The sequence below is a fragment of the Natrix helvetica genome (genome assembly GCF_964273705.1).
Source record: "Natrix helvetica genome assembly, chromosome: 12".
NCBI lineage: Eukaryota > Metazoa > Chordata > Lepidosauria > Squamata > Natricidae > Natrix > Natrix helvetica.
In genome coordinates, this window is record NC_138556.1 from 10,955,239 (window position 1) to 10,973,241 (window position 18,003).

General features: G+C 44.3%; 1 protein-coding gene across 3 annotated transcripts in view; it reads left to right on the plus strand.

Moving 5' to 3' along the window:
* Nucleotides 1–2,028: 2,028 nt before the first annotated feature.
* The window catches only part of ACAN (aggrecan), a 77,236-nt gene continuing 61,261 nt past the window's right edge, over nt 2,029–18,003 (plus strand). For all 3 annotated transcript variants that reach the window (XM_081964549.1, XM_081964551.1, XM_081964550.1), the window contains exon 1: nt 2,029–2,451. The gene's annotated coding sequence lies outside the window, so the exon portion shown is untranslated. The remainder of the gene's footprint in view (nt 2,452–18,003) is intronic.

Consider the following 18,003-nt stretch of genomic DNA (forward strand, 5'->3'; position numbering starts at 1 on the left):
AAATTTATGACAGCATTGAACCAGTGGTAACTATGATCCTTGCAGTATCCCATTACTTTAAGGAGTTGAAGAAGGATATTTACAGACCTTTCTAATTGACAAGCTCAGCATCTTAGCCACTGTGTCCCTTTCAGTATTAATACTGGTGGATAAATGCACAGCCACTGTACAGCTTACAAACCTCCCTAGTTTAATGAGATATATTGTATTGTCTTCATAGGTAACATTATTTCTATGCTTGCATGCTTTCGTATGTGCACATTACTAGATGCCTAATCGGATACAAGATGGCATCCTTTTGGGGGAGAAATTGTTTCTTAGAAGTGAGGCCATCCACATCAGCAGACTCTTGAAGCCAACCAAAAGAAATTCTGCTAGCTTTCCTTTAGTCTATCTTTAATCAATTAATCAATCAATCAGAATAGAGTTGGAAAGGACCTTGAAGGTCTTCTAGTCCAACCCCTTGATCAAGCAGGAGACCCTGTACCATTTCAAGCAAGTGGCTATCCAGTCTTTTCTTAAAAGACTCCAGTCACGAAGCACCTACAACCTCTGAAGGCAAGCTGTTCCACTGATTAATTGTTCTCACTGTTAGGAAGTTTCTCCTTAATTCCAGGTTGTTTCTCTCCTTCTCCCCATTGTTTCTTGACTTCCCTTCTGGTGCTTTGGAAGATATGTTGACCTCCTTTTCTTTGGGGCAGCCCCTCAAATACTGGAATACTGTTGCCATGTCCCCCCTATCCTCCTCCACCTCCACCTCCTCCTCCACCTCCTTCTCCTCCACCACCACCTCCTCCTCGTCATCCTCCTCCTTCTCCTTCTCCTCCTCCTCCTCCTCCTCCTCCTCCTCCTCCTCCTCCTCCTCCTCCTTCTTCTTCTCCTTCTCCTTCCTCTCCTCCTCCTCCTCCTGCACCACCACCTCCTCCTCCTCCTCCTCCTCCTCCTCTTCCTCTTCCTCTTCCTCTTCCTTTTCTTCTTCTTCTTCTTCTTCTTCTTCTCCTCCTCCTCCTCCTCCTCCTCCTCCTCCTTCTCCTTCTCCTTCTCCTTCTTCTTCCATATCCGTCATCAGACATTGGCGATCATGTTGGCAATTCTATTTTTGTCAACAGCTGCATGAAAAAGTGCTGCCAGGCTTTCTCCAAACCAGTCCCTTAGGTTTTGAAGCCATGATGTTCTTCTTCTTCCTGGACTTCATTTGCCTTCAATCTTTCCCTGGAGGATGAAGTGAAGGATGCTGTCATTTGAGTGTCGCATCACATGTCCAAAGTATTCTAACTTTCGCTTCCCTTCTCTAGACTAGCCAAACCCAAATCCTCCAACTGTTCTTCATATGTTTTGGTCCCCAGGCCTTTAATCATCCTAGTTGCTCTTCTTTGCACTTTTTCCAAAGTCTCCACATCTTGTGGCGACCAAAACTGGATGCAGTATTCCAAGTGTGGCCTTACTGAGGCTTTATAAAACGGCACTAATACTTCAGGTGATTTTGATTCTATGCCCTTGTTGATACAGCCCAGGATTGTATTTGACTTGCCCGATCGGAGCAGCAACCTCCTATGTAGGATGCTCTGAATATTTATTTCAAAAGCTTATAGCCAGCTTGCAGTAATATTGACTGCATTGCAGACACTCTCTTTTTTCACTCATCCCTTCTTGCTGAGAGATTGAGGTTTAGATGTAGCTGCTTTTTCTTTTCCCTTTTAAATTAAGCCGTGGTCCTTTGCATCTTATTCCTTGGCTCACACCTTCCTTTTCAACCACTTGTGATGTACAATCTGGCTGGTTTCCCCTCCAGATGATCCTGGTTTTTTTAGGGGGGAAAAATCTTTCATTTTTTGCTCAAAAGCTTTCTTCCTTTCCCTGTTTCTTCTCCCTTCCTCCAAGAGGTTTGGCTCCTACTTTTTCTCCCATTCCTGCCTCCCTCCTTCCCTCCTATCCACCCCCACCCCACCCCCTTGCCACTCCAGCCCATGCCTTATTTTTCCTGGATCTTTGCCTACCTGACTCAAAGTTTCATAGGACAGTTCAGTCCTCTTAGCAATCCACCAACTAGAGCAAGAGGTATCTAAAGAAGAACAGGAGGAGCCTCTCTGGAGCCGGTTGCAGCTCAACAAGGACTGTTACTTCTCTCCCTCCTTTCTTCATTCATTTCGACTTTCATTCTAGCATTAACCCTGCTGCTGCTTTTTGCTGCTTTCCGACTGAAAATTCGATACACCAGTAGCAGGAACTTCTTGGTTTTTTTTGAGGGGGGAGGGTGTAGGGGGAATAAATCAAGAACAAGGTGACCCCAGAGAAAAGCAAGGACATCTGGAGGCTGTGAAGAAGAAGCCTTAGCAGGGCTGGCCAGAAGTTATCCTGCCTTCCTGAATTCCCTCGGACACAACTACGAGACTTCTAGCCTTTGGTTGGGGCGTATGGGACTTAACTTCTCAAAGCACTGATTTGTGAAAGGTAAGATGTCGCCTGTTCTTTCCTGCTTTTTACATGTTCAGGTGTGTAAATTGATAAGGGAATTTGGGTGCATCCTTTCTCTCTGCTAGACAGCATTGGGATCACACAGCAGGAGCGAACGCCTTGAGGTCATGTTGATGCTTTCCTGGTAAAATTGCTCCACTTTAAAAAAAAAAAAAAAGGATGCTGGATTAAACAGAGGAAACCTTTTTCCATCTAGCCATGCAGAATGCCTTGTAATGCCTACCTTGAAGGGGGAGCAATTATTCCCTTTGCCAACTGTTCCAATTAAGTGGCATCCATGAGCATTCGGCTGCCTCAACAGAAAAAAGTTTGTTCATGATGAATGGTTGGGTAGACTGATGCTTATTGTTACCAGGCAACCAAGAAAAGGAACAAAACTTACATCCAACTTTGTTCCCTCATTTTGTTTTGGGGGTAGTGGGGATGGATCTGTAGACAGGGAGAAATGGATAATTTGATGATATTGCTTTTATGAGGGAGGGTTAGAAGTGGCATCCCATTAAATTGAGCTAAGGGAGTATGGGTGGGGGTGTTCTTTTGCAGAAAACTGATTTGGTCCAGGTCTAGGACCAATCCACTAGAAAGTTATGCCGGTTATTGCAGATTCTTGTTATTATTATCATATCACCATTTCCCCTGCTCTGTTAATCTATTTGGCATGTAGCCAATTTACAGAAGCACCATACATGCGTCCTTTCCCAAATAATCTGCATTTGGACTAGGATCATACTAAGCATCCATTGCTTTAACTGCAGTTTACTGAATCACAAATTCATCGGCTTCACACAACGCATGAAACCCTAGTTTACCAAAGTGGTCCATCAAATATTACAGCTTAGCGTAATGTATATTTGCAAAGTGGGGAAGCAGAGATGGAATGAGGAATGTCACTAAATGCAACGGATGCTTTGGAATTAGCTCTCTCTCGAGCAGATAAGGGAGTAAAGAAGTTAACAAGTTTGCAAATATGCAATTTGGATGCAGGCACATCTGCATTTCCAAAAAAATGGCTTCATCGGTCGGATAGCTACTTGCATTATTCATGAGCTAAGCTGTCAAAGTAGCACTAATGACTAAGCTTATTAATTACACAACAACATGCTTTTTGTCTTAAAGGATCACAAAAGTCAAAATAGATTTTTCCCCTTTTCCTTTATTACAGCAACCCTATGAGATTTGTTACACTAAGGAATGATGACTGGCTTGGCATAACAAGATTATTCAGGTCAAGTAGAAATTGCGGAGCTGAACTAGAACATCATATTAAGATTTAGTAATGTTAGTTACAGTGGCTAAGGCGCTGAGCTTGTCCACTAGAAGGGTCGGCAGTTCGGTGGTTTGAATCCCTAGTGCTGCATAATGGAGTGAGCTCCTGTTACTTGTCCCAGCTTCTGCCAACCTAGCAGTTCGAAAGCAGGTAAAAATGCAAGTAGAAAAAAAGGAACCACCTTTGGTGGGAAGGTAACAGCGTTCCATGCGCCTTTGGTGTTGAGTCATGCCAGCCACATGACCATGGAGGCGTCTTCGGACAGCACTGGCTCTTCGGCTTTGAAACGGAGATGAGCACTGCCCCCTAGAGTCAGGAACGGCTAGCACGCATGTGCAAGGGGGACCTTCACCTTTAATGTTAGTTTTGGTTTTTCTATGCGCTTTTGGTTTAATTTCTTCCGCATACCATCTTTTTTCTTGATGGTTTATTACATTGTTGGAACCTAAAAGATGGGTTCATCCACCAGCTAGGTCAAGGAGTTTGTGTGAATATAGGCAGCAATGTAGGATCACTTAGGGGGAAGCCGTTATTAACAAATGAGGATTTCAGTGGAGCAACTTGCCTCTAGAAGTAGTGAATGTTCCAACACTGGAAGTTTTTAAGAAGAGGTTGGATAACCATTTGTCTGAAATAGTGTAGGGTTTCCTGTTTGAGCATGGGGTTGGACTAGAAGACCTCCAAGGTCCCTTCCGACTCTGTTTTTCTATGTCTAAATAATCTTCCCAATTCAGTGTCATAGTGCTTGATCATTATTCCATTTTTCTTGGCTATTCATTACTCAGCGACTAAGGCTCAGTGTTAAAAATTGTGAAATTATAGATTTACATCTGCAAACCAAGAGTTCTATTATCCCTTCATGCTACGAACCCGTAATATTTGGAGGTTTGTTCTTAGAATGTCATTCTTTGATCTTACTGCAGCCTGTAAGCTGTTTGGAAAGATGGAATATTGAGCAAATGTTTTTTTTTTAAACCATATACAAATGATGAATGAGAGCATTAAGAGCTGGGGGAGAACAGTGGCTGTAGATCCTGCATTTTTTTTTAAAAAAAAAAAGTTTCTGGCTGTGAAAAGTTGATCCTAAGTCTCCGGTGACTTCTTACACAGTCTAGAGTGACTAGGGATTTTTTTTAAAAAAAAATCCAACAGATCAGCTTAGAATGGCTAAAGACCTACTTTCTTTTTGAATGAATGCACAGAACTCTCTCTCTCTCTTTTTCTTCAATGTGGTTTCGTTTTAAAAGAGAGTGTGTCATCGGCGTTTTCAAACCCTTCATTAATCCTGAATGCTTGTATTTTCTGCCTGATGCCAAACCCCTAAACTTTAGCCTTGGCCAATTAGAACTAGGCTTTGCCCAAAGAGAAAAAATGTGACCACATACATTTAAAAAAAAAAAAAGGGAGGGGGGAGAAGGAACAAGGAACATGCATGGTTTTTGTTCCTTTATTCTATTAGTCTGGTTCTTTGTGTGTTCTTTAAACTTCTTCTTTTAATTCCTAATGGGTAAGAGCCAGAATACATGTAATTATTATTATTTTTTTCTATGGTTAAAGGCGATTGCTTTTCTCCAGGAATAAATCAGTCCTCGCTGACCATAGTAGTTTAAAGATGAGACATGCTGCCAGCGTCAGGAGAAGTTTGACAAACTTTTTAGAAGTACCCTAAAGCCACCCACGGTGCACACTTTGATAGAAACCAGCAGTTTATATGAATAAAACAATAAAACAAATGTTTACACCTACAGCACCATCGCATTTTGGTTCAATAGATGTTCAAAATGTGCATTTTTCTCATGAAATGACTACCACAGTTCTTACGCAGTGCAACTCTCAAACGTTCTTGATGAATGTATCTTTTCTTTTATGTACACTGAGAGCATATGCACCAAAGACAAATTCCTTGTGTGTCCAATCACACTTGGCCAATAAAGAATTCTATTCTATTATTCTAAAGCCGTAGAGACGGTTCCTCATTTCTTAAAAAGAATCTTGGCTTATAGAATAGCCTAAAATGTTTGCCCATTTTCTATAATCGGATTTTACAAAGAAAAATACTCTCGCCCGGGTGTGTATAATCTAACACACTTCTAAAAGTTGCTGGGTTATTGGGATATTTTAAATTGTGGGGGATGGGGTGGGTGGAAATTGCTCAGATTGCTGTTCAACATTTGAGTGTCTGTCTGTCTGTCTGTTGGCTCCTGGCAACTGCCTTGACAAGTCCTTGCCGTTTTCTTGGCGAGGTTTTCCAGAAATGGTTTGCCATTGCTCCCTTCCAAGGGTTGAGAGAAAGTGGCTGGCCCAAGCTCACCCGGATGGCTTTTGCACCTGTGGTGAGACTAGAACTCACAGTCTCCTGCTTTCTAGACTGGGGCCTTAACCACTACACAGTATATGAAATCAAAGAAATGCTCTTGAATCTGATGACTTCAAGCCTAGATCCATCCATGCCATTAACTAGGCAAAAAATCACAGAAATAGGCTTCCAAGTAACACCTCCAACAAAAGAAGACTCTGAGCCTTGAGGTTCCTCAAAGTTCCATTTTATTAGAGATGTCCTATGGGCACATCTGGGAAAACCCGAATCTGAAAGCTTCCAGGTTTGCCCCACCCAAAAGAAAGTCCAAGTCCCTGCCCAGCACCCACATGTCCATCCCATGGCCCAATCAGGCACTGTCCCAACTGGAGATGCCTCCAGGTCACACCATTGCAGCTGCAAGGCAAGGTGTCCTTGACTCTCTGAGAACGGGATGTTATTTTGACTATACCCCCACATACTCCATATAACACCCCCCCCCGCCCATTTTCCCACAGTAAAAAATGTGGCAAGCCTGAAGGAGCAATGTAAAAGATGGCTACCGGGTCTGACAATGGGAGCTTCATCACTGGAAGCTTTCAAGAAGAGACTGGACTTCCCTTTGCCAGAAATGGCGTAGGGTCTACTGTTTGGGTGGGGAGCTGGACTAGATGACCTACAAGGTCCTTTGCAACTTGGTTATTCTGTTATTTAAATCATTAATTCCAAACATGTGAGGCACTGTGCAAATTTACAAGCTTTTTATGCTGTAGGGCAGGGGTCACCAATCCGCAGCTCTGGGGCTGCATGTGGCTCTTTCATCCCTCTGCTGTGGCTCCCTGTTGCCAGTTGGCTGCACAATTGATAAGGGCTTTCAGTTAGAACAGATAGAGGAAAAAGACTCTATGGAGGGGGAACCGGACTTCCAGTCGGCTCCAGAATTGAACGGGGGGCTTCCGGTTAGGACCTTTGTGGCTCTTTGAGTGTTTAAGGTTGCCAACCCCTACTGTAGGTTGGGTGTTTTTTTTGGTCAGGTTGTGTCCAATGACTGCCTAACGAGATTTAGATTTTCATTTCTCATGGCTACTAAGTCAACGATGGCTGACTCCTTTGTAGCTAAGATCACACTCTAGCTGGTGGATAGTGACAACATGCTGCTGATGAAATGACATTGAAATGCTGAAGGATCCACGCAGCTGCTGTCTTTTCAGGGTCACTGAGATGGGTGAGATGCAGAGATACTCTGTTCATTCTGGCAGGGCTCCAGGGAGTGTGTGGAGCACAGAAGGCTTCCTTCCATTGTCATTTCTAAAACGAAACAGCAAAAAAGATTCCAGTAAAAAAATTTTTTTTGCAGTGTCATCTTATCGGAGCGTCATATGGTCTTGGATTTCTCTGCAATTTGCAATCCTCGCTTTAAAGCCCAGGTTCATTTGCATTGTCCCCAGAATGCTCCTAGATCAGACACGCAAACCTCAGCAGCAAAACGACTTATTAAAGCTGCCCTTTCTAGTGATTTTTCTTCATTTGCTTGCTTGCCTGCCTGCTGACTCTCAATCTGGCCTAGAACAAAAAGACAACACAATTGGGCTCCCCAACCCCCCACAAAGCAGTGGTGGGATTCATTTTTTTTTACTACCAGTTCTGTGAGTTTGGCTTGGTGGGCATGGCATGGCTTGGTGGGCGTGGCATGGCTTGGTGGGCGTAGCAGGGGAAGGATACTGCAAAATCACCCTTCCCTCCCCACTCCAGGGGAAGGTTACTGCAAAATCCCCATTCCCTCCCGATCAGCTGGGACTCAGGAGGCAGAGAATAGATGTGGGCGAGGCCAGCCAGAGGTGGGATTTATCGGTTCTCCAAACTACTCAAATTTCCACTACCAGTTCTCCAGAACTGGTCAGAACCTGTTGAATACCTCCTCTGCCTCAAAGGCTTAGAAAAATCCATTTCAATCCCACTAAGTATACAACCCCTTGGCTGGAAATAGTTGATTTGCCCAGCTTTGCTTTAAGGGAATGGAAAGCTCTGATTTAAGAAGAAATCACACAGTCCTCAGACTTGGCATCGTCCATGCCAATAGAGCAAGAATAAGCAAAGCTGGCAGGCTTCCAGCTCTTTATTTCCCTAGAAAATTAAGTGACATGTTGCACCTGCTGAAGCTCCTCTTTCTACGCCTCTAGAAAAAGTAATATGAATGGATTCTGCTCTTGCAGTTCCCTGCCCTACCTATCAGATTCTCCCCATTTTGTTTGCTCCACCACTGTCTTGTCCCGTCTCCACCTTTATCAGGGTGCCAAGCCTTCTTCTGGGGCTTCATCTCATTTAGCTCCATTCATGGCACACACCTATATAATAATTTTGATATTTTTTGCACCCTGCAAGTTAGAGGTGGTATTCAGCAGGTCCTGACCAGTTCTGGAGAACCGGCAGCGGAAATTTTGAGTAGTTCAGAGAAACAGCAAATACTACCTCTGGCTGGCCCCGCCCCCATCTATTCTCTGCTTCCCGAATCCCAGCTGATCAGGAGGGAATGGGGATTTTGCAGTAACCTTCCCCTGCCACACCCACCAAGCTACACCCACAGAACCGGTAGTTAAATTTTTTTGAATCCCACGACTGCTGCAAATCCCTGCAAGTTGCATCGTATGTGGAGACTCTAGAAAGAGTGCAGAGAAGAGCAACAAAGATGATTAGGGGACTGGAGACTAAAACATATGAAGAACGGTTGCAGGAACTGGGTATGTTTAGCTTAAGAGAAAGAAGGACTAGGGGAGACATGATAGCATTGTTCCAATATCTCAGGGGTTGCCACAAAGAAGAGGGGGTCAAACTGTTCTCCAAAACACCTGAGGGTAGAACAAGAAGTAATGGGTAGAAACTAATCAAGGAGAGAAGCAACTTAGAACTGAGGAGAAATTTCCTGACAGTTAGAACAATTAATCAGTGGAACAGCTTGCCTCCAGAAGTTGTGAAAGTCCCAGCACTGGAAGTCTTTAGGAAGATGTTGGATAGCCATCTGTCTGAAATGATACAGGGTTTCCTGCCTAGGCAGGGGGTTGGACTAGAAGACCTCCAAGGTCCCTTCCAACTCTGCTATTGTATGTGAGCACAGGATTGGGTTGACATGCATGTATCTGTGACACCCTTTGTTCATATGCAATGCCTCTCTCATACCTTCCTCTTTTGTCCTCACCTCGCTCTTGCATATTAACCTTGAGCAGGCCGGGAAAGCAACAAAGCTTTCTCCCACTAAGTTGGTTTTATACTGCCATTTGATATGAAAGGCCAGCAGTTTCCCCTCAGTGTCACTTCCCAATTAAGTACTATAGAATTAGCTCATCTGGTTGATATTCCTTATCTGGTTTACCCTGCGAGGGCAACCTCTACATTGCAAGTCTAAAACTCCCTCCTTCCTGTCTCCTTTGCAGCCTGGGAAACAGTTTCCACCCACTATACAATTGCAGGCTACGTTGTCTCTTATCTGACCGTTCCCTTAACAGCAGCTCTTTGCCCAGTCTCTCAAGGCCTTTCCTACATTACAGAAATAGACAGGATTGCTCTAGAATTGCTCTTCAATTATATGTCTGAGAAAATAAGAGCAGGTAAAATAGCAGATAAAGCATTCCATCCTACCACGATAATCTTTTTTTTTAATGTTTAAAAAATTTCACAATCCTGAAGGATGTAACACCCACCAAGAGACATGGTGGTACAGTGGATAGAATGAAGTACTGCAGGCTAACTCTGTCCACTGCCAGGAGTTCGATCCTGACCAGCTCAAGGTTGACTCAGCCTTCCATCCTTCTGCAGTCAGTGAAATGGGGACTCAGATTGTTGGGGGCAAGAGGCTGCCTCTGTCAATTACTTAGAAAGTGCTGCAAAGCAGGATTCCCCCAACCCCCCAGGCCATGTCCCACTACTAGGCCGTGAGCTGTCAGAAGCCAAAACAGTGGGCGAGCATGCCCATGTGCGCCTCCACCAGCGGGCAAGTGCATGCACACCTGCCTCATTTGCGTGAGCAGCAGGTAAGAGTGTGCACACCACTCGTGCAAAGGGAGCTGTGTGCACCTGTGCGCTTGCTTGCTGCTCATGCAAAACTATCCCTTCTCTCCCCCCCCACCCTCCACTGGTCCACAAAGCCAAAAAGGTTGGGGAACTCTGCTGTAGAGCACTATGAAGCGGTACATAAGTCTAAGTGCTATTCTTCTAAGGACTGTCATTTCAACCACCTTTATAATGGATGGGAATAACAGAATAGAACACGGATGTCAAACTCATGTCGTCATGGCGGTGGCGTGTGACGTATCAGGGACTTTTTTCCCCTTCAAAAAACTGGGCAGGGGTGGAGCCCAGCACATGATGCATTTGGCCCATGGGCCACGAGTTTGACACACCTGGAATAGAATAACAGAATAACTGAGATGGACGGGACCTTGGAGATCTTCTGGTCCAAATCCTCTGCCCAAACAGGAGACCCTATACCAGGGGTGTCCAAACTTGGGAACTTTAAGACTTGTGGACTTTAACTCCCAGAATTCCCCAGCCAGCCATGCTGGCTGGGGAATTCTGGGAGTTGAAGTCCACAAGTCTTAAAGTTCCCAAGTTTGGACACCCCTGCCCTATACCAATCTGATTCACACAAAAGGGATAAATCTTTAACACCCAGGGAGCTGCTTACAACTACTGAATGTTACACCAATATAACCTGCAAGTCTGCTCTACTCTTACAATGGCTGGATCTTCACATGGGACTGAGTCATCAATGTATTATGGGAACGGGCACGATGGCCTAGTTCCGGGATGGTGAACCTATGGCACATGTGCCACAGGTGGCATGTGGAGCCATTTGTTAGTGCGTGCAAGACGTTGCCCTGTCAGCTCCAGTGTGCATGTGGGTGCTGGCTACCTGACTTTGACCTTCATTTTCAGCCATCTTTTGCCCTCTGGGGCTTCACTGAAATCTCCAGAGGGAGAAAAACGGCCCTATGGGAAACCCGGAAGTCCGTTCCCGAACTTCCGGGTTGCGTGATTGCCCTCTGAAGGCTTCAGGAGGCTTCGGGAACAGACTTCCAGGTTGCCCATAGAGCCATTTTTTTGCCCTCGGAGGCATCAAGGAAGCCTCCTAAAGCCTCCAGAGGGCCTCCATGGGGAGGCGGGCAGGGAGGCCATTTTCACTCTCCCCAGGCTCTTAGAAAGCCTCTGAAGCCTGGGGAGGGCGGAAAACGGGTCCATTGTGCGCAAAAAGTGGGGGGAGGGTGGGGTGGGGGGTCACACCTGTATGTGTGGGGGGTGACACACATAGAATTATGGGTGTGGGCATGCCCGCATACGACACCACCACCCTGCGCTCCCCTTGCTTTAGGCATGCAATGGCAAAAAGGTTAGCCATCACTGGCCTTGTTCATCCAATATGCTAAATTAATTGATCATTATTTTAACATATTTAATGTTCTAGGCCAGGGGTGTCAAACTCATGGCCGGGCAGCTGGATCTGGCCCACGGGGTGCTTAGATCTGGCCCGCAGTGAAAAAGGAGCTCGGGAACCCATTTTTGCTGGCAGAGCGCTTGGGCCACCACAGGCACCCCTAACATGAGTGACATTGAGCTGACCATGCCCCCTGGCCATGCCACGCCCCCCCTCAAAGGTCAAACACAACCCTGATGCAGCCCTCAATGAAATTGAGTTTGACACCCCTGTTCTACGCCATCGTGCCCCCACCCCTTTTTTTCCCATTGAGCTATCCCATTTTCTGCCAATGGAGGAGTCATCTTTTCTTCATCCAGATTTACAATTTAGCATGTTGCTTCAACCCGAGCTCCCGCGAGCTCCAACGGGCTTTTCCAATTGATTCCTCACTTTGCAGGACTGCCAGTCCCGACAAATCTGGCTCATTTCAGACCTGATCATTCTGCTCCAGAACAATGCCAATGTTCATGGGCACAATAGGAGTAGATGCTCGCCGAGGTTATGATTCAAGGCCGGCTTTGCTTAAGCAAACTTTTCAAGATCGGAATGGCCCATCTTTTCTGCCATTCCCACACACCAAGCCGAGACAATGCGATGCCAGGCACAGAAAACTGGGGCCAAAAAACAACAGGATGCACTTTTATGTTCGATTTTATGTAACACCATCCGTGGACTTTTATGGAAACATCATTCAGTTCACGCTTCCTTCTCCCCGGTTTATAGTCTGTAATTAAAAATCGGGATGGCTGTTAATCTAGCCTTCTTGATTCCTGTCCCATGCGCATTTCTTCCCAATCCAGTAGCGATTCAAACACAGCCAGACAAACGCAACAAGGTGATTTGCATCTATCCCAGCCTCCATTATTTGCTCACTTTATGTGGGGGAGCCCTGTGTAAGTTTCCTTGGTGCTTGGCTTCAAACAAAAATAACATTGGCACAGCCCTGCCTTTATTTTTTCACAAGGAGGCGCATTGGTATGCAGCTGGAGTCAACTCCCCCCGGCGTCTTCATCTCATTTTGGAGGACAATAGGCAGGTTCATTGGCTTTAAATAAGACATTTCCAATTCTCCAATCTGTCTGTCGTCCTCTGCGGCGGCTGCTTCTTTCCCAGAGTTGCACTGGAGACGAGCACTTGGCTCTTGGAAAATTTCCCCTTCCCACAATTTGGTCATCTCCTCAAAGGCCTCCACTACAGCTTTCCATTGCCCTGAAAAAGCCACCTGCCATGTTGCTCATCAGGCCAGAAGACACGGTGAAATCTCTTTAATTTCACAACATATAAACGGACTTAACCATAGCTTCTTCTTCAATTGGGAAAATATGACCATCCTAGATCAAGTCAAGTCCAAAAACTCCAAGGAATTTCTGGAAGCCTGGCGCTTTGATAAATTAGCCATCTATCTATCTATCTATCTATCTATCTATCTATCTATCTATCTATCTATCTATCTATCTATCATCTATCTATCTATCTATCTATCTATCTATCTATCATCTCTCTATTTCTCTATTTCTCTATCTCTCTATCTCTCTATCTATCATCTATCATCTATCATCTATCATCTATCATCTATCATCTATCATCTATCATCTATCATCTATCTATCATCTATCTATCTATCTATCTATCTATCTATCTATCTATCTATCTATCTATCTATCATCGCTCTGTGTGTGTGTGTGTGTGTGTGTTTGTGTGTGTGTGTGTGTGTGTGTTCCAGCATAACTCGGGAACACCTTGAGCAATTTCAACCAAACTTGGTACACAGATGACTTACTCTCTGGAAACAAATACTGTGGGGGGTAAGACACCCCTAACACCCCACTGGGTGTGTGTTCTGTTAAGATACAGCCTGTTGTGCCATAAAATGGCTTCTACTGTACAGAGCAGTGGAGTTGCCATGGTAACAGCTTCACAGTACTCCACAAGGGGGCTCCCTCTGGTAAAGGGGAAAATCCAACATTAGAAATTACATTTGGTGTGGACATTTCCCCCCTATAAATAAATACCCGAGCAACGCCAGGTTATCGGCTAGAAGACACATAAAAATAAAGGGAAAAAATTGCCTTAATGATCTTAAAGTGGAAACAACATAGAATGAGGTGTGCCAGAAGACAATGAAATATCACCTGTCTTTTTCTCAGCTTGCCTTGAAGAAGTATTTCTCAAACTAGACAGGGCAAAAGATGCAATAGAAATCAATGGCACCTCTTTAAATCACTTTAGATTTGCAGATGATGTTAGATGAGCTACAAAGACACATTCAAGAGCAGTACGAAGCAGGAGAACCATTTGGCTCAAAAATAAACCCAAAAAGGAGCCAGGTTGTGTTTAATAAATTAACTAACGAAATAAAAAATGTTATATCTGGAGAAGAATTAGACATGGTAAAGGTAAAGATTCCCCTCGCACATATGTGCTAGTCGTTCCTGACTCTAGGGGGTGGTGCACATCTCCATTTCAAAGCCGAAGAGCCAGCACTATCCGAAGACATCTCCGTGGTCATGTGGCCAGCATGACTAAATGCCAAAGGGGCACGGAACGCTGTTACCTTCCCACCAAAGATGGTCCCTATTTCTTTACTTGTATTTTTACATGCTTTCGAACTGCTAGGCTGGCAGAAGCTGGGACAAGTAATGGGAGCTCACTCTGTTACGCGGCGCTGGGGATTCAAACCGCCGAACTGCCAACCTTTCTGATCGACGAGCTCAGCATCTTAGCCACTGAGGCACCGCGGCCCATGTAGTGGACATGGTAGACCACTATATATACCTTGGCCAATGGATCTCAGTGGAAGATGATACAGTAAAGGAAATTGAATGGCGTATTAAATGTGGTTGGCAGGCAAGCTAAGCATAATTTTCAAAACTAACCTCTCCCTATGGCTTGAAGGAAAATCCGTGTCTGCTACCTGCTCTAACATATGCTGGTGAAACATGGACACTAACCTCACAATCAATCCAAAGGCTACGAGTGGCACAAAGAGCCATGGAAAGATACCTGCTCAGCATTACAAGACAAGATAGAAAGATCTGCACATGGATTAGAGAACAAACAAAGCTATACAATATCAAGAGAGTAAAAGAATTGGAATGGAAATGGGCTGGTCACATAGCAAGAAGTGACGGCAGATGGATCAAGGAGGTCATAGAGTGGATCCCACTTGATCAAAAGTATCAACGAAAGAGACCTAAAACGAGATGGATCAACCACATCATCAACTATTGCAGGCCCAACTGGCAAAAGACCATATAGTTTGGAAACATGCAGAAGAGGCCTTCATCCTGCAGTGGACAGACAATGGCCAAAATGATGATGATGAAGATGATGATGATGATACACATAGACATTAACAACATCTACAGACTATGCAAAAAGACAATCAACCAGCTAAAAGGGGAACAAAAGACCCACCCACCTCTCCGCCAGCAATCAGCACCCAGATCAACAGTTATAAGCCAAGTCAACTTGTATGCTAAAAGGAAAGGCGAATCTTCCATTTTACGATTCATAAACACTCCCACGGGCATATTTTACACACCTCCAAAGATAAATTTTGGAGACTAACACCCCGCCAACAAACAAGTCAACAATACTCCAATCAAGAAACTTCAAAAGAAGCCAACAGTAAGCACCCCAATCAAAGAACCTCTAAGATCAACCCTATCAGCATTGACAGGGCAAACGGAATATAAACTGAGCGCAAATCACACTCCTTACTAGCACTGATGCAGTTACCTAGTTGGGTAATGAAATGTCTGCAAGGAAAGAAGCAAGTTCAGAGTGCACCAAGGAGCCCTCAAGTTGCCTTTCCACAGCCAACGTCTCTGCAGCAGCAGCAAAAGTTGTGTTCCTCTCACGGCCCACACGCTGCCAGCTTTTGGCTGCCACGCAGCAGCAAAGACCCTTTAAACGTTTCATTGTCATTATTATGAATAAAGAAGCTTATTAAAAAGTTTCACACTCTTTCTGAAGAGGGCAAGAGAGTAGGGTGGCAGGCTGGCCGAGAGGGTGTTGAGGTGGAGTGAGAAACCAAGCAAGTCATTACATACGAAATTAACCCAAGCAAGATGCAACAGCGGAAATCATAGCATTTGCTTTTGAAAAACTCCCTGTTCTCCTTGGAGGGGAGCAGAACAGTTCATCCTATGTGTGTGTAACTAGAACTACTCCAGTCTCCATCCATCTGTGTGTACAAGGCAAACGGGTGTGAGCAGCTGTTTCTGCCCATCTTCCCTCAATAGACTTACAGTGCAGACATATAGAAGCTTTTTTGTTGAGCCATGGAATAGATGGGCCCTTTTTTAAAACTCTATAATGGGGATCATCCAGCTTAAAAAAAAACCTCTTCATAGCAACTGCACACACATACACACCAACCTCTGAGAGTAAGCCTCATGGAGATTTCCTCTTTTTCCACACAAAAGGGACGGATTGTGTCTTCTTCAGATAACACGCTGTTGGGCTTTAAAGAAAATCAAGGGGTAGCTCATGAGATTGCAATAGGCCATCTATCTTCAGATGGAACACCAGGTTATGCTCCAGTGGGACTGGATGGCTTGGGGTTCAGTACACTGGGAACCTTGCCAGGGTCTAAGAAGGAACAGGTGGAAGGTCATTAATGAGAGATCCAACTTAGAACTAAGGAGAAGTTTCCTGACAGTGAGAACAATTAACCAGTGGAACAGCTTGCCTCCAGAAGTTGTGGGTGCCCCAACACTGAAGATTTTCAAGAAGAGACTGGGCAACCATTTGTCGTAATGGTAAAGGCCTCCTGCTTGAGCAGGGAGTTGGACGACAAGATTTCCAAGGTCCCATCCAACCCTATTATTCTAGTTCTATGGCAGGGTGGTCAAACTCATGGCCTTCTGGCCAGATGCATCACATGTTGGCCACTCCTGGTTTAGCGAAGGGGTGAAAAGTCATGATGATGCCGCCATGACAATGCAAGTTTGACACCCCTGTTCTATCTTAGCTTAATGTGTGAAATAGGTAATCTCATTAAACAGAATATTTGCTAGTCTTGATTTTATTTCAGTTTCCTGATGTTGGACTCTATTTAAGGCTTTGATTGATTTCCTTGGAGTTTCTCTTCTGTTGTTTAGAGTTTATCTCTGACCTACATCTGCCTTCTGACTGAGTAGTCAACTAACAATGAGCTTATTTATCTGTCCTCACTTACTATCGGTGCAACAGGACATTTTCCCCTCTTCACCCAATGATTGGCACCAGAAGCATTGGAAAAGATAATTCTATGGCTGTTAAGGCACCAGGAAAGCTGTATTTCCTCCAGTGGCTGAAAAGTGATTAGCTTCAGATTCTGGGGAGTGAGAGAAAGGAAAACACGCACACATCAGTAATGTAAAATGAAAAGAATAAGAGCAGCTGAGTCAAGGAGAGAAATTCGAGAAGAAAAGACATTTTCAGAGCAAGTGTTGTCCTTTGGTAAATTTTAGGAATGACATTTAAAGAAATATGATATTGCAGCTGAAATCCTATTGGCTCTAGTAAGCAGGCCACAACTGGTCTGATGCCTGAACATCACAGAAGACCACTTTCTACTTGTATAATTCCAGAGTTTATAGGTCAGTATACAGTATAATCTCCCCTTATTAGAGAGGTTGCCAGGAAAGCAGACAACTTTTATGTAGGCTTTCTCCTCCAGGACTCAAACCTGGCTAGCATGCGTGCAGTGGCAAACTTCTGTGTTGCTGCAATGTCCACAAGAAAAAAAAATGAATACAAAATTATAACTGTCAATTTGTGCCAATATTTTGGAGATCTAACAATTTTTGAAAAATTATACTTACTCACATACTTATCGGCTCTCTACTCACGTAAACTAGGGAGTGACCCTAATGGTTGGAGAACATGCATTTTCTTAACAGGGATGTTATTATCCACTATTAATGTCAGTACTATTTTTTAATATATTGTAAACAATGCTGTCTATTGCTGGTCTATGACCGTAATAAAGTTATACGCTATTCTACTTGTAATCTTCCATGAGAAAGCATCCAAAAACATTTTCACAGAGGATAACAGAATAACAGAGTTGGAAGGGACAGTCCAACCTCCAGCTCAGGCAGGAAACCCTATACCATTTCAGACAAATGATTGCCCAGTCTCCTCTTAAAAACCTCCAGTGTTGGAATAAGCGGAATCTCTGGGGGCATGAAATAGCCTGAGAAATATTTCTAGCAATACTGAACAATTTCTACAAATTGCTACTCTTTGGTTTAAGATGTCAGAGAAGGGTGTGACTTTATCTAAAACCTGATAAATGTGATGCCTTTCGGGGCTCATGGAAGAGTAAAGTTGCCATAAAAACCAAGGAGTGGGAAAAGTGTCTGCAAGATGAGAGATGCAGAGAGGTGTGAAATTTCTACAACAAAGGGGTCTTAGAAAGAGCACCCAGGGGCAGGGCGCTTTGGGATCCACCCAAACCACAGCCCGGACTGGGGAAGCAGACAGAAGCTTCTTTGTGAATCAACA